The following is a 12,635-nucleotide window of genomic DNA, read 5'->3' as shown; positions in this document are numbered from 1 at the left end:
TTACTGCCATCAGGTCTTCAGGCAGGCCATCAGTAAGTGCTCCCAGACTCTGAGGGACTGCCAGAGAGCCACAACAGTCATCCAGACCAGTTTCCTCCAGCTGCCTTTGCTACCCATGGATCTTCTCAGAGAACATACAGAGAATTTTTCCCCTGCAAGGCAGAGATTAGTCTTTCATGATTAGTCCCCAGAATGGAATTGAAAAGGATCCTGTAACAGGATGCAGAATAGAATATTTTCAATTTGAAGTTACCTACAACAATAACTTAGTCCAACTGGACATGTACCTACTGGCCCACTCTCATGGGTTTTTTTAATACTGTTGAGGTGAAGGACACCTGTTATGCCTATTTAGTTAATCTCAGTTCCTCTCTCCCCCATACATGAATGGATATTCCCATCTCACCCCTGATCACAGTAACTGACTCTAGTGGAAGACATGATAAATCAGTGAAGTTATTCAGCATCCAGCTCCTAAATCCCCTTATTTCAGGCGGGATTAAATGTCTAGCAGGAAACCACTGTTTTCCATTCTCCATCTGTTCAACAGCTTCTCTTTACCTCCAGAAACTGCTGAAGTATTCCAGTGTCAGCAAAAAGAGGGAAAAGGACACACAAAGAGTGCCCTCCTTGTCACCAAGAGCTGAATCAAGAACCGCCAGAATTTTAAGTACAACTTTCTACAGCTCAAATGCCAGCAACAAACACTGCAGCTACAAATGCCTAATGTGCCTGGTAAATCTGTCTACACAGTAGGACATAGACAGCATGAATATTCCCTTCTTCCTCACAAGCCCTTGACACATAAGAGCTTGTTGGAGAGAGAAGAGGCAACGTTGTTTGTACTGGCAGAGTCTGTACACCAGACATTGGTGTCTCCTGTGCCCATCCACTCTAGTAAAGGGGAGCACATCCCATAGCAACACTGCTGCTGAGGTTACACATTCCTCTGCCATGCCAGCAGGAAAGAAGGATCCGGTGTGGCCTCATCTTTCTTATCAGGTGGTATGGACAACCTCTTCCAGATACTGTTCAGCTGCACTCCTCTAGGCTGTCAGATCTGGAGCAGGGATTTCCCCCATGCTGGCTGACTTTCTAGGTGTTCAAAGAGCAGGCACACCAACAGCATTCATCCCTGATAACAATAAAGCATGCAAACTGTAAATTCCAAAGCAGAATTACGTTCTCAATGTGAAGATCAATAGAATTACTGGGATATAAAGGAGATTTTTACAGGGCCATGCATCTGTCTGGCTAGTCAGAAGATGAGATGCTTTCAGGCCTGGAGGGGAGGGAAGGAGAGCATTTAACTGGGAGGAATCTGGAGCATGTTGCCAGGGTCAAAGGTTTAGAACAGCCTCAGTGCTTCCTGGTGTAAAACACTGAGCAGAACTCAAAGACTATTCATTACAGAGCCACATGCCTGCTTCTATCATTTCCAAGGAGGTAATTTCCAGTTCTCCTGCCCCTTGGGGAACACACACACACTTAGTCTGGGATCATCTGGCCAGCTGGGAAAATCTGGTTCCACTGTGCTGAGGTGCTCTGCACAATTCCTGGAAAACACTGGGCACTGCAAAGGGCTCTAACTCCCAGCCTGTCTCTAAAGAAAAAGCTCCTGCTGTAACAGGAAAGCTCAGGTGAGGAGCAACTCTGAATGAGAAGGGAGGAAGTAAGAAGAAACCCTGTGTGATTCCACAGAGTGACAAGAGGTGGGTGAAACAGATGACTTACACAGATTAAATAAAGCAAGGAAAACAAAAGCAGGTACAAGAGAGAGGCTGTGAGAAGTGAATGGATGGCTACACAAAAAAAAAAAACTGCTCTTGCTTCCTACACTACTCCCCATGTGGTAGCTTGTGCCCCATGTCTGCTGGCCCTGTAGGCAAGCCCCAGCCATTCCACAATCCTTTTTTTTTACCTGCTATGATGCAGCAGAGGGACAACAGCCCTAGACTGCCACAGGACAGTGGTTATCTCTTCATAATGCTCTTCCTCATAACCAGATCTACCCCACTGAACAGCCCAGAGGTCAAACCCCAAGTCATCTGAGCAGCACAGGACGGCACCACAGTGTTGGCCCTCAAGCCCCAGCTCCCCCATCTAAGAGCTGTGCTGGCAAGTTGTACTAAAAAATCCCTCTGGACTCCCTGAACCAGGCAGGGACAGAGCAGCTGGCCCTGGGTGTGCTGCTGACTGCAGACATGTCTGTGTTCACTGCTAATAACCCGTGAGCTCAGAGGACAACTCCCCTCCCCAGGCTGGTACGTGCCGTCATAGGTCAGGCTATTCCGGGTGAGCCACGGCTGCTCCCTCCCTTCCCCTGCGACAGCTTTTAATCCCCCAGCTCACTGCAAAGCCAGATAAAGTTCGGATGGAAACTTCAGGCTCTTTGATAGCTATTAATGGAGCAGATTTACCAGGGTAGGAGACAGGGCTCCACCGCAGCTCCCAAATCTCGGGGCGGATCAGAGATGGTGTGATGTGTCAGCTGCTGTCTGGCAGCAAACCACACCAGAAGCGGGCATGGATCTGGCATTTCAAAGATTAAGCAGCAACCATGGCTAGGCTCCTTGGTGTGCCCTTGACCTCAGGAGTCCTGCCCCTGCATAAGCATAAGCATAGGGACCATTTCAAGATGGTGCAAGATAAGGTGAAGGAGAGAATACTTTGTATGAATCCCACAAAACGCCTAATGAAATGGATTTCAGAGGAGGCTCTAGTGTTGCTGTGGGTTTCAGTCTACGTCAATTTACTATGGCAGTAGTAAATTGATTTACTATGATTTATTGATTTACAGTCTTGATTTACTATGGCAGGATGGGGCTGTTATCCCAGCCAGTGATTTTGGCCTCAGGCACTAGGTATCTCTTCCAGCATTTTTAGAAACTAGTCTCTTCTAATAATTAGAGCTAGACATGCAAATGCTCTGCATACACTAAGACCAACAGGAACAGACCAGCTACTGTAGCATCTCCAAAGAGAGCCAAATTCCACTCATGGAGCCTAAGTTTTTCCTGCATTTGAATAAAAGCAATAAACAAAACAAGGAGACTCAGAGTTTGACTGAAATTTTAAAAGCACTTTAAGAACCTAGAAGGCAAGATGCTATTAACCAAACAGTAAATAATCACATTCCTCTCATTTCACAGATGGGTTTGTATCTGTTGTGAGCAGAACCATCCACAGTAAACTTTGAATTGCTGCACTTCAAGAAGTGAGGTAACACAGAAGAAATTAAAGGGAAATATAGAAATCCTAATACCAGAGATGTGGCATTTGCTAGCAGTGGTCAGATAAATAAAGCCGTGAAATAGCCTTTAAAAAGAGCACCTGTTCCTCGCATATTTGTAAATATCCTTTGGGCTATCCAAGTTGCAGGTTCTCATCAAAGACTATTAGATTCACACAATGACTGTTTATTACCTAAATACCACAACTTTGTACAACTCAAAAAGAAGCACCTTATCTGGCTGCAGTTTACCCTTTTTTTTTCCCAGGTTTTTACAGGTGGAAACATTCCTGAAGGGCAAGACCCCACACTGATTAGCACAGTCTCCAGTGCTCTGCTTCAAGCACTGGGTGGGAAGGGAATGGAGATCTGGACATTAGCCCTGCAACCACCAAATTCTGATACAGAGCAGCAATCTCCAGGAAGGACAAATACTTGCTGGCAGTGCAGCAGCTGTCAGCATCAAGAAGCAGTATCAGACCAAATAAATGCAGTTCTGCTTTGCTCAAAAAAACAACTGCAACCACATTTATGCTTTCTAATAAGGAAATATATGCCAGCTGCTTAATGCAGCCACAGTTCTCAGTCAGCACCTTCCCTAACTCCCTTTTAAAATATCAATGCCACAACATAACAAAACCCCAAATATTCTCAACAAACCCCCAATATTCTCAACAAACCCCATGTACACTCATTATGTTAACCAATAACCTAGTAAAAGTCTACTTTCCATGGCATATGGGTCACCCAGGCCAAAGACCAGTTTAGGGAATACAAGTGATGAGCAGAAAAGCAATAAAATAAATGCATTTATTTTGTGGATCTCAAAGAAAGCAAAATCTGCCTCTGAAACATCTGACTTTAGAGTGGTCCAGCCCTGATGAAGGGGAAAGTCACTAAGCCCACAGCCAGGGAACTTCAGCCCTACAAGTCCACATCCCCACAGTATCAGAGAGGGGCTGCACTTACACCTTACTGACATGGGCCCACTGCCCCTAAATCACTCCATCTCTTGACCTCTCCACCCCTTATCAACAACACCTCTGTTGCTGTGTCTGCCAACTCCAGTGCATAATCTCCAAGTACCAAACAGGCACTGAGCCAGTAACTACTGTGACTAATTTTGAATTGCAATAAATTGGCATGTGTCAATGGGTCAACTAGCAACAGAACAAACAGGTCTTTGATCTCAGGCTGCTGCCTATTATTCCACAGAAGACATTCTACCCGGAAGAGGAGGAGAAGAAAATAGATGGAAAGCACAAAGCCATGTAACTTAATCAGGTACAAACAAGGGAAGTTTCATAAGCTTTTCTAAACCTCATTTCTTCTGTGCCCAGATGCAATGTGACTTGTTCAATGAAGTAGGTTTGTGTTCATGGAATACTTCATGCTTATTGCATTCAGATTTGGGGAGAAAAGCATGAGCAGCAGTGGGAATCTGCTCCCCCTCCAGCCCTCCCCAGGGGAAGGGCATGTCCTCCTGCCCTCCATGGCTGGCTTTGGGGACTGCCTGGTTTTCCTCATGCAAGCCTGACACAATTAAGTCTTTCTTCCAAACAACTGGACAAAGGAAGATGGGGGTGGAAAGGAAGAAACTCCAAACATATGAACGCTTCATTTTAATTTGAGGAAATTATTCCCACAGCTGAGCAATCACCAAGACCCTTGGATCACCGGAAGATGGGAAAGGGCAATGTCAAACTTGGCACAGACAGAGCAGTTCTTGTTTGCTTCTAACTTGCTAACAAGGTTCAGTAGATCCCACAAAGACAGGACATTGCCTCTGCTATAGAACCAAGTGTTGGGAAATAAGGGTCTAATACTGCATTTTGTTAGACACTTCCTGAATGACCTGGAAAAGCCATGTCTAATGTCACATCCATCGAGCTGTAAAGAGGAGTGTTTGGTCAGTATGTCACAGAGTCACCAAATTTATCCCTGGCATTTCCAGCAGGCAAATGGTAAAAAGAGAAACAGAGAGATGAAATTACCAGTTTTCAGTGCTCACTGAGTTTGATGTTCACAGGTGTCCCTATAGTTAAACTATTTGAGAATCTGCATGCTTAGAGCCACATTCTAAAACACAAACAATGAAAAGGACACATCCCCCAAAATATGTTAACAGTGAGGAATTTAAATAATTAGCATGGATTGCATGAAAGTCCTTTGCTAATGAAAGACTTTATGACAAGCATCTCAAGTGTGATTTGAGCCAGATTGATCCCACTCTACAAAGGGGTCAGACCTTGTAAGGCCCTTCCAAAGCTGTTCTTTCCCAAATCCAGAAGATGACAGCTTCAGTGAAGGTCAATCGCTTCATCTCCAAACAAACATCCTACTCAAAAAGATCTAATTCCTTCCTCCATACAATACAAAGTGTAACATAAACCTAAGTGTGACTAGATATTAACAGCATGCATACCCAAAGAAACAGTATGTATGTGTCAAAGAATCATCATCTTCCCTAAATGGCACTATATTAAAAAATTTCTGTAGGAGCCAGTCATGCTGCATAGCCTTGAAGGCTCATCTCAAGTATTTGCCTCTGACAGATGTTAAAAGCAGTCTCACCATGACCTGCACCTTCAGGACACACCTCTCAATTTTAACATGACTCAGTGTGGTCATATTGCAATGCCTTTCATGCTTCATCCTTCTCTCTCACTCTGCAGTCAATATAGAAAAAAATAAAGTTCCAGTTTTCTCACTCAGAATAATTTCCTGGAAAACCTGCTTCCCCATAAAGGGCTCAAGAGAGAGTTCACGGCAACAAGTTTCACCAGGCTGAACTCATCATCTTAAAATACAAAGGACATCAAGTGTCTTAAGACCATAGATGACCACAAGAGAAGAAACAGGTTTTTGGACATTCTTCTCACAACTACCTCCATGGGTTTAGTGGATCTCAGGCTGTTCCTGCACCTGGAGCTCCAGACACTGTCCTCCATGCTGTTGTTGGAGAACTCCTGTCCTGCCTGGCTGGTCAAATTGTTATACCCATAGGTAGAACCCTGTGCCCAAGATAAAAAGCCCTCTTGGGTATGAGGCCAGAAGCCCAGTTCAACTTCTGCACTAGGAAAAAGGCCAGGATGATTTTAATTTCCCTGGTTACCTCTTCTCTTTCTACTGCTCTCAGAATCTGCAGTATCACCTCGCTCTCTGTCTCAGCAAGACCAATGTTCCTGAGGACCCACATTAAAAACATCTTTGTTTTTGGTGTAGAAATCTATGACAGTTTCTCCCCAGGCCATTCCCACCCTACTGGCAATACTCAATTCTTCCCAAAGAAGGTACCGAACACTTTGCCTTCAACTTCCAGCTGTGATCAAATCACTTATCTAAAATGGGCTCTGACATTTCTCTGCCTTAATGCCACTCCCACTCTGGGAAGCCTTCACTACGTGCTATCACTGTCTCTAACTGTAGTATATTGTCATCAAGCAATTCTTGGAAAAAATGTTCATAGTCCTTTACATTACAGAAACCCTCACTGCTACTTCCCACAGAACTGGGCTGGAGTATCCAAGGGGGATGGGTTGATTCTTGGCTTCCCAGAACACAGCAGTGGGACTTGTTGTGCAGGTCAGACTTCTAAACCAAAAAGCGCAGTAAGTGCTACTTCTAGTCTCATACAGACTCATTAAGGAAAAAGATAAAGATGATACTCAAGTGTACACAAAGCTCAAGGGCTCAATTTTTTTGTGGCACCAGCTTTGGCAAAAAGCCTATAAATAACAAGCTCTTTGATGAAATGGGCAAGGTCTACATGCAATCCCTTGCTTTTACATCAGATAAGCATTTTCAGTGGGAAAAAAAATTGTTCATATTACTCTTGAATGCCTCCAGTTGAGTTCTAAAGAAAAGAACAACAACAACAAAAAAAAGTACAAACTTAAAACCAAAACCTCAAACTCAAGAACTCCCCAATATCACTGAGGTATATTTAAAAGCTACATCCCAAGCTCATTGTTCCATCTAAAATGTTACTCAAAGTAATTTTTAAAAAAATGAAAAGAAAAAAGTCACAAGTAGAATTGCTCCCTTAATAGAAGTATGTCCAGTATTTTTTATTAGCTGTTCTAGGAAAAGTTCAAGATATGCTTGCAAGGATTTTTAAAACTGGCAACATAGGAGTCTTCTTTTGTTCAAGACCCTAAAGTAACACCATCTCAGTGGTCACTACTGAAAAGACACTTCTGAACAAATCAGCAGGTTTAAGTCATATCACCAGTCCCCACAATCTCTTCCACCTAAGAACAGGTTGCCAAGCACAGGCTCTCTCCTTCCAACAGCTCCTGCGAACACATCTGCATCAAGCAGATTTGCTCTGTTAGATACCAGCAAGATGGACCCTGAACTTGGAGATCTTTAGAAGATACCATGAAGAGACTAAGTCAAGACCACCTGGTGGGCCTGGCAGCAAATGCTTTCATCTTTGCAAAGGTCAGATCCAGAATGCTTCACTGCTTTCTCCTAAAATAATAAAGGTGAAGGACACTCACCACACCTGTATCAGGTACAATACAAATTACATTTCTTGATTGCACCATTTGGGGAGAAGAGGGGCCTTCCACATTTCCCTGCTTACGTCAGGTAGGGATTTCCCAGCAGTGTGAAAGGAGATGCTGTCTCCATGCCACCAGTCACGTATGTTCCCACAGCAGGCAATGACATGAGCACCTCAGCTGCCCCCTCTCCCCAAAGGATCACAACTATGTCCTCAACATAGAGTTGTGCAGACATCTCAAGTGTCTTTTTCCTTCGTGGAAGAAGATGCCAAGAGCTGCTGAGAGAGCCCGGCTCAGGTGACATTAGAACAAGTCAGCAAGGGTGCTGTGCTGAGGTTCTGTCACACCTGCACCAGACACCAGTGACTGCTGAGCATCTGCATCTTGGGAGTTTGGCAGATGAAGCCACAGTGGGAGGCACCTCAAGGTGCTTTTGCTTTTTTTGTTTTGCTGTTTTGTAAAGAGAGAGGGCTCCTTTATATGCTAATGCAGCAGCACTTGATTGCTAAATCCCAGCATGGTACATGGCAAAGCATGCAGTGCTCTGAGTTATCGACTCGGTCACTTCTGCTCTTCACAGTTTCTAATTCTCAGATATCCAGATCTGGTTCAAAGCTCAGCAGCTTTTATTTTTGACAGCAATCTCAGAGCTCAGTTACCAGCCTTGGACAAGATGGCTCTGCTCAGCTTCATGCTGGAAGGGTGTCGACAGATGCTGAATATATTACAAACAAGTGGACATGAGCTGCCACTACCTAAGCAGAAGAAAAAGGCACACAGAGGAAATTTGGTCACTATAAATCAGTTGGAGGGGGGTCTGTTAAAAATCCTCAGATTGTTTTTATTCCTGCTGTGCACCATACATTCATCAACATTAAAACAGATCCATGAAACAATACAGGAACGACAACTTTAAACTGTTGCAAAGTATTTCAAGGAGAGCATTATGTAGCTAGAAATGGTTCAAAGCATCTCTTTATTTGATGAAGTGCAGTGGAAAGAAAAAGTATTTCCTCTTCTTTTTTTGTCCACAAAAGGCAGTACCAGTCGTAGATAGCTTTATAGATAGATATAGATAGATAAATTAGATCAGATAGATAGATTAGGTATCTGTATCTACAGATATATTTTCACTCATATAAATGTCACATGGAATGCCTGCAGATTTTGGAACTATTCCACACATAGTTACTGAAATAACAAGATTCATCAATCAAAAGAACTCAGTACCTTTCATTCACAGGAGTGCTGATAGACCAACTCTTCTCCCTCACCCTGGTACTCCATGCCCCAGAAAATCCCAAATCCAGGCAACCAGGATTGCTGATTACAGCATCAGTGCAGCTGCAAAAGCTTGGTCAGTCTCTGTCATCGTTCATCAGCTGTGACCTCAAGGCAAAAGGCCTTTCCTGTTCCAGCTTTGTTTACAGTGGGTTCCGACCCTGGAGTTTTACTCTTCAGAAGTGCTGCAGTACTAATGTACTATCACACTAACAAGAATGAAACTGGACCATGTGTCCAGCTTAGCAAAGGGCAGAAGGGTTGCAAAGCACACGTAACTGAAAATCCTCAAGTCTCCTACAGATAAAAGACACAGCTCACCCCACAAATATCAAGTGACAACAGATAGCACTGCTTACATAAGTGTAGTTTTGCAAACTTGAAGAGCAAGGATTGAAAGAAATGGAAACAGAGAGGAAAAGGAATGATAAGAAACCCTTTCCAGCAAATTTTTCCCACCTGTAAAAAGCATCCAACTGTTTCTGACCAGGTACATAGAAGTGAAGTAATGTGGATACAAAGACATGTGGACTGCTAACATGACAGAGCAGCTCTGAGGGGGTTGATGGAACCCAGTCCCTCTACCCTGATTGTACATTTGCACCTTCATTTTAGATAAAAAAGGAGCCAAACCCAGGAGCTTTCCTGTCTTATAAAGAATGGATGAAATCACTTCTCTAAATGCTGGTGTTATTCTCAGTTCATGTGGTTTAACACATATGGCTTCTCTGGACACCACTGGAAACCACACCTTTCTGCCCAAGTGACTGTTAGCACTGTCTGAAGTGACAGGTCAACTCTCCAAGAAACACGAGGCCAATAAACTGTTCATGATGTTCACAAAGGCTTGAGGAGTTGCACCAGCTTTTAGAATACATTTTTCACCATAATGTCAGGGGAACATTGGCGCAAATCATCTAGTGGAGGACATGGAGCGTCAGGGCCTAATCAAAGAGACAGATATTTCTATTTGGGTTAAACACTTGCTGCCAGACCAGGCCTTGAAGAAGATAGCATCAGAAGAAAGTCATGTTCCTGAAAGAATGAAAGCTTACCAAAGGTCTGTAAAGGAAGGCAAAACCATTCCTCTTTGGCTGAAACAGCCTTCTAAGCAATAGTGACCAAAAGATGCTCTCAACTCAAGCACCATTTAACAGTGTCAAGTTATGCATAAGCTCAGGACATTTCTGCCTCAGCCATCCATCACTGACAAGGATCTGCTTCTCTCTCTCTGTGCTTCAGCACTATCTGCTTGAAAATTCAAATAGAACAGGCTTCCTCATCCTTCAAGGCCAGCCCTGTCCTTTTGGCCAAGCCTCCTGTGGGAGGCAGGAGATTTTCTGTCTCACAACAAGGTTCATTAAGAGGAGACTCTTCTGAAAGAGTAACAGGGATGCAAGGCAAGAAATGAAATCTCAGCAGTCAGCTAAGACCCCATGCTATTTCCAGATGGCTTACAGACATACACCCACATTGAAACATGTCATTAGCTGTGCACAGGTGGGGTTAAGGCTACCAGCCAATTCCTAGTTCAGTTTGCCCAGAAAACCCAAAACCACCCAGTCATACTGACAGTCACACAGTTATGAATATTTACCACACATTTAATGAGAGCAAACTCAAAGTGCCAAAATAGGTAATAACCTTTCAACACTACAGTATCTTAAATGAGAATCTACAGCAATTAGTCCATGAAAATCCATGAAGGTTTAACACCTCCTTCTTTCACATTCAGCCATGGCTTGAAATTCCTGTTACATTTTCATTTGCAGAAGGCCTCCCCTGTTTTTCTATCTTATTAAGCACACACATGCAGACAAACACAAAATCACCACCTAAACTTAGACCGGAGAAGTTAACTCTGCTGTAAATGTCACCAGGTTTAAGCCATGGCTGGGAGGAGAACAAGTTTGTGTTACTGTCAATCAAAAGCCAGGCAGAGACATATTGCTGTATCAAACACCATTGTCAGCTGTCTCCCCCAAAGCAAACACAGGGTCTATTCTCAGAATCTGCAAGCCCTGGCCGTGGCCATTAATAACCAGGGGAACTGTCAACAATCTGCAGCTCTCCCAAAGCCCAGCTCCACATGCCACCATTTGATGTTACAGCCTCACTTGAAAAGGCCTGAAATTTCAAGTGGATTCATAGAAAACAAGAATGTTTTATATACAAATCAATGCAGCTGCCCCTGGTTTGCAGAGCAGCACACAAGTGGACTGAGCTCAGTTCACCTGCATCATCACTCAGGGGGATGTCACAAAGAACCAGCCTTTGCTTTGCACCATCCCAGTCACATCCCATTACAGAGTGACACAGAGGCAGCCTGGCACTTGCAATCTCTCATCTCTCAAAAAGGGCTCACAGAGAACGTAAGATTCTCGGGAAACAGGTGGATACTCAGTAACCTGGGAGCAAATTCCCTTGCTTTTATTTGATTCCAGATTTGTGGCAGTGCTTGTACACAGAACCGGGTCCACTCATTTTGTTTTGCATCAAGGATATTAAAGGATATAAAGAAGTGGATGTCGTGTTATACATTACAGACTTTAAATTTCCAATATAGACCTTTTAAAGCAGAGCAGAGACAGTACCTATAGAAAAAGTAGGGTAACCAGAAAGAAGATATGATCTGTGGCTTTCTGCATGGAGAAAAGCTGTACCTAAAGGTGGGGAGTTCCATTCCTCACCTTGGTCCCAAGGCATGTGTATCACTGGAATCACAGCCACCAGTGCCTGAGCACCCCCTGCCCACCACATTACCTATCTTTCTGTTTATCCACTAAAAAGCACCTGTATGTCTATAAACATCATCACCATTCCTTCAATCCTCTGTCGTAACTATATTGATATAAATACCAGTCAGAATCATAATGGTTGCTAAGACACCCACATGCCCAGTGATACCACCCTGATACTCTGTCCTGGTCTCCTTCTTCCGCGTGTTCTTCTGTTCACCATTTTCACATGCTTTCTGTACACATCTAGTACAAATGGCACCAACTCCTGCAAGAAGAGTCAAGCACACAGTTCTCACCCTTCCTGCACAGCTCACTTCGCTCTCAGCACACTTCCAAAAGGTGTTTAAGGGGCTTCTTGGAAATTGAGGGGTCAGAGTCTGTGTTTCTCTGTTCACTCTCACAAAAGTTGTGCAAATCAAAGTCCTTTGCAAACCTCTTGAGCTATTACAATGAAAAACCATAAATTACAGTGCCCAGAAAATAAGCAAAAGGGGAAAGATGTAAAGCTACAAGGAGGACAAGTCATCTTGCCAGAAAGTATTAACTCAAACTGTATTTTCATTATCAACCCAGGAGCTCAGCTTTTAAAATACAACTCCCTTCCCCATCCCATCACACAGAGTATTTGATAAGCAAAAGCCACCCAGTGTTTACATAGGTTAATATTTCTCATGCTAAAAAGATGGGATTAGCTTCACTCCAACATAAGGAAAACTCCAGAACAGTTTCATCATGACATACAAACTGATATTTTCAGGGTGGTTCTGATTTATTCCTTTGACTTTGTCAATTGTGTTGTTGACAGGAGGCTTGAAATGGAGACAAAATAAAGATATTGTAGTCTGGATCCAAGCTCACTCCTGGATGGAG

At 43.5% G+C, this 12,635-nt stretch overlaps 1 protein-coding gene across 13 annotated transcripts in view; it reads right to left on the bottom strand.

Moving 5' to 3' along the window:
* BIN1 (bridging integrator 1) overlaps positions 1-12,635 on the bottom strand; it is a 93,355-nt gene that overhangs the window by 55,736 nt on the left and 24,984 nt on the right. Inside the window, exon 1 of one of the 13 annotated variants that reach the window (XM_083865190.1) lies at positions 8,974-9,221. The exons of the other annotated variants lie outside the window; for them this stretch is intronic. The gene's annotated coding sequence lies outside the window, so the exon portion shown is untranslated. Of the gene's footprint in view, positions 1-8,973; positions 9,222-12,635 lie in introns of those variants that run through there. 13 annotated transcript variants of the gene reach the window in all.

Source organism: Zosterops lateralis (genome assembly GCF_965231275.1).
Source record: "Zosterops lateralis genome assembly, chromosome: 7".
Lineage (NCBI taxonomy): Eukaryota > Metazoa > Chordata > Aves > Passeriformes > Zosteropidae > Zosterops > Zosterops lateralis.
This window is presented reverse-complemented; position numbering and strand designations above follow the sequence as displayed.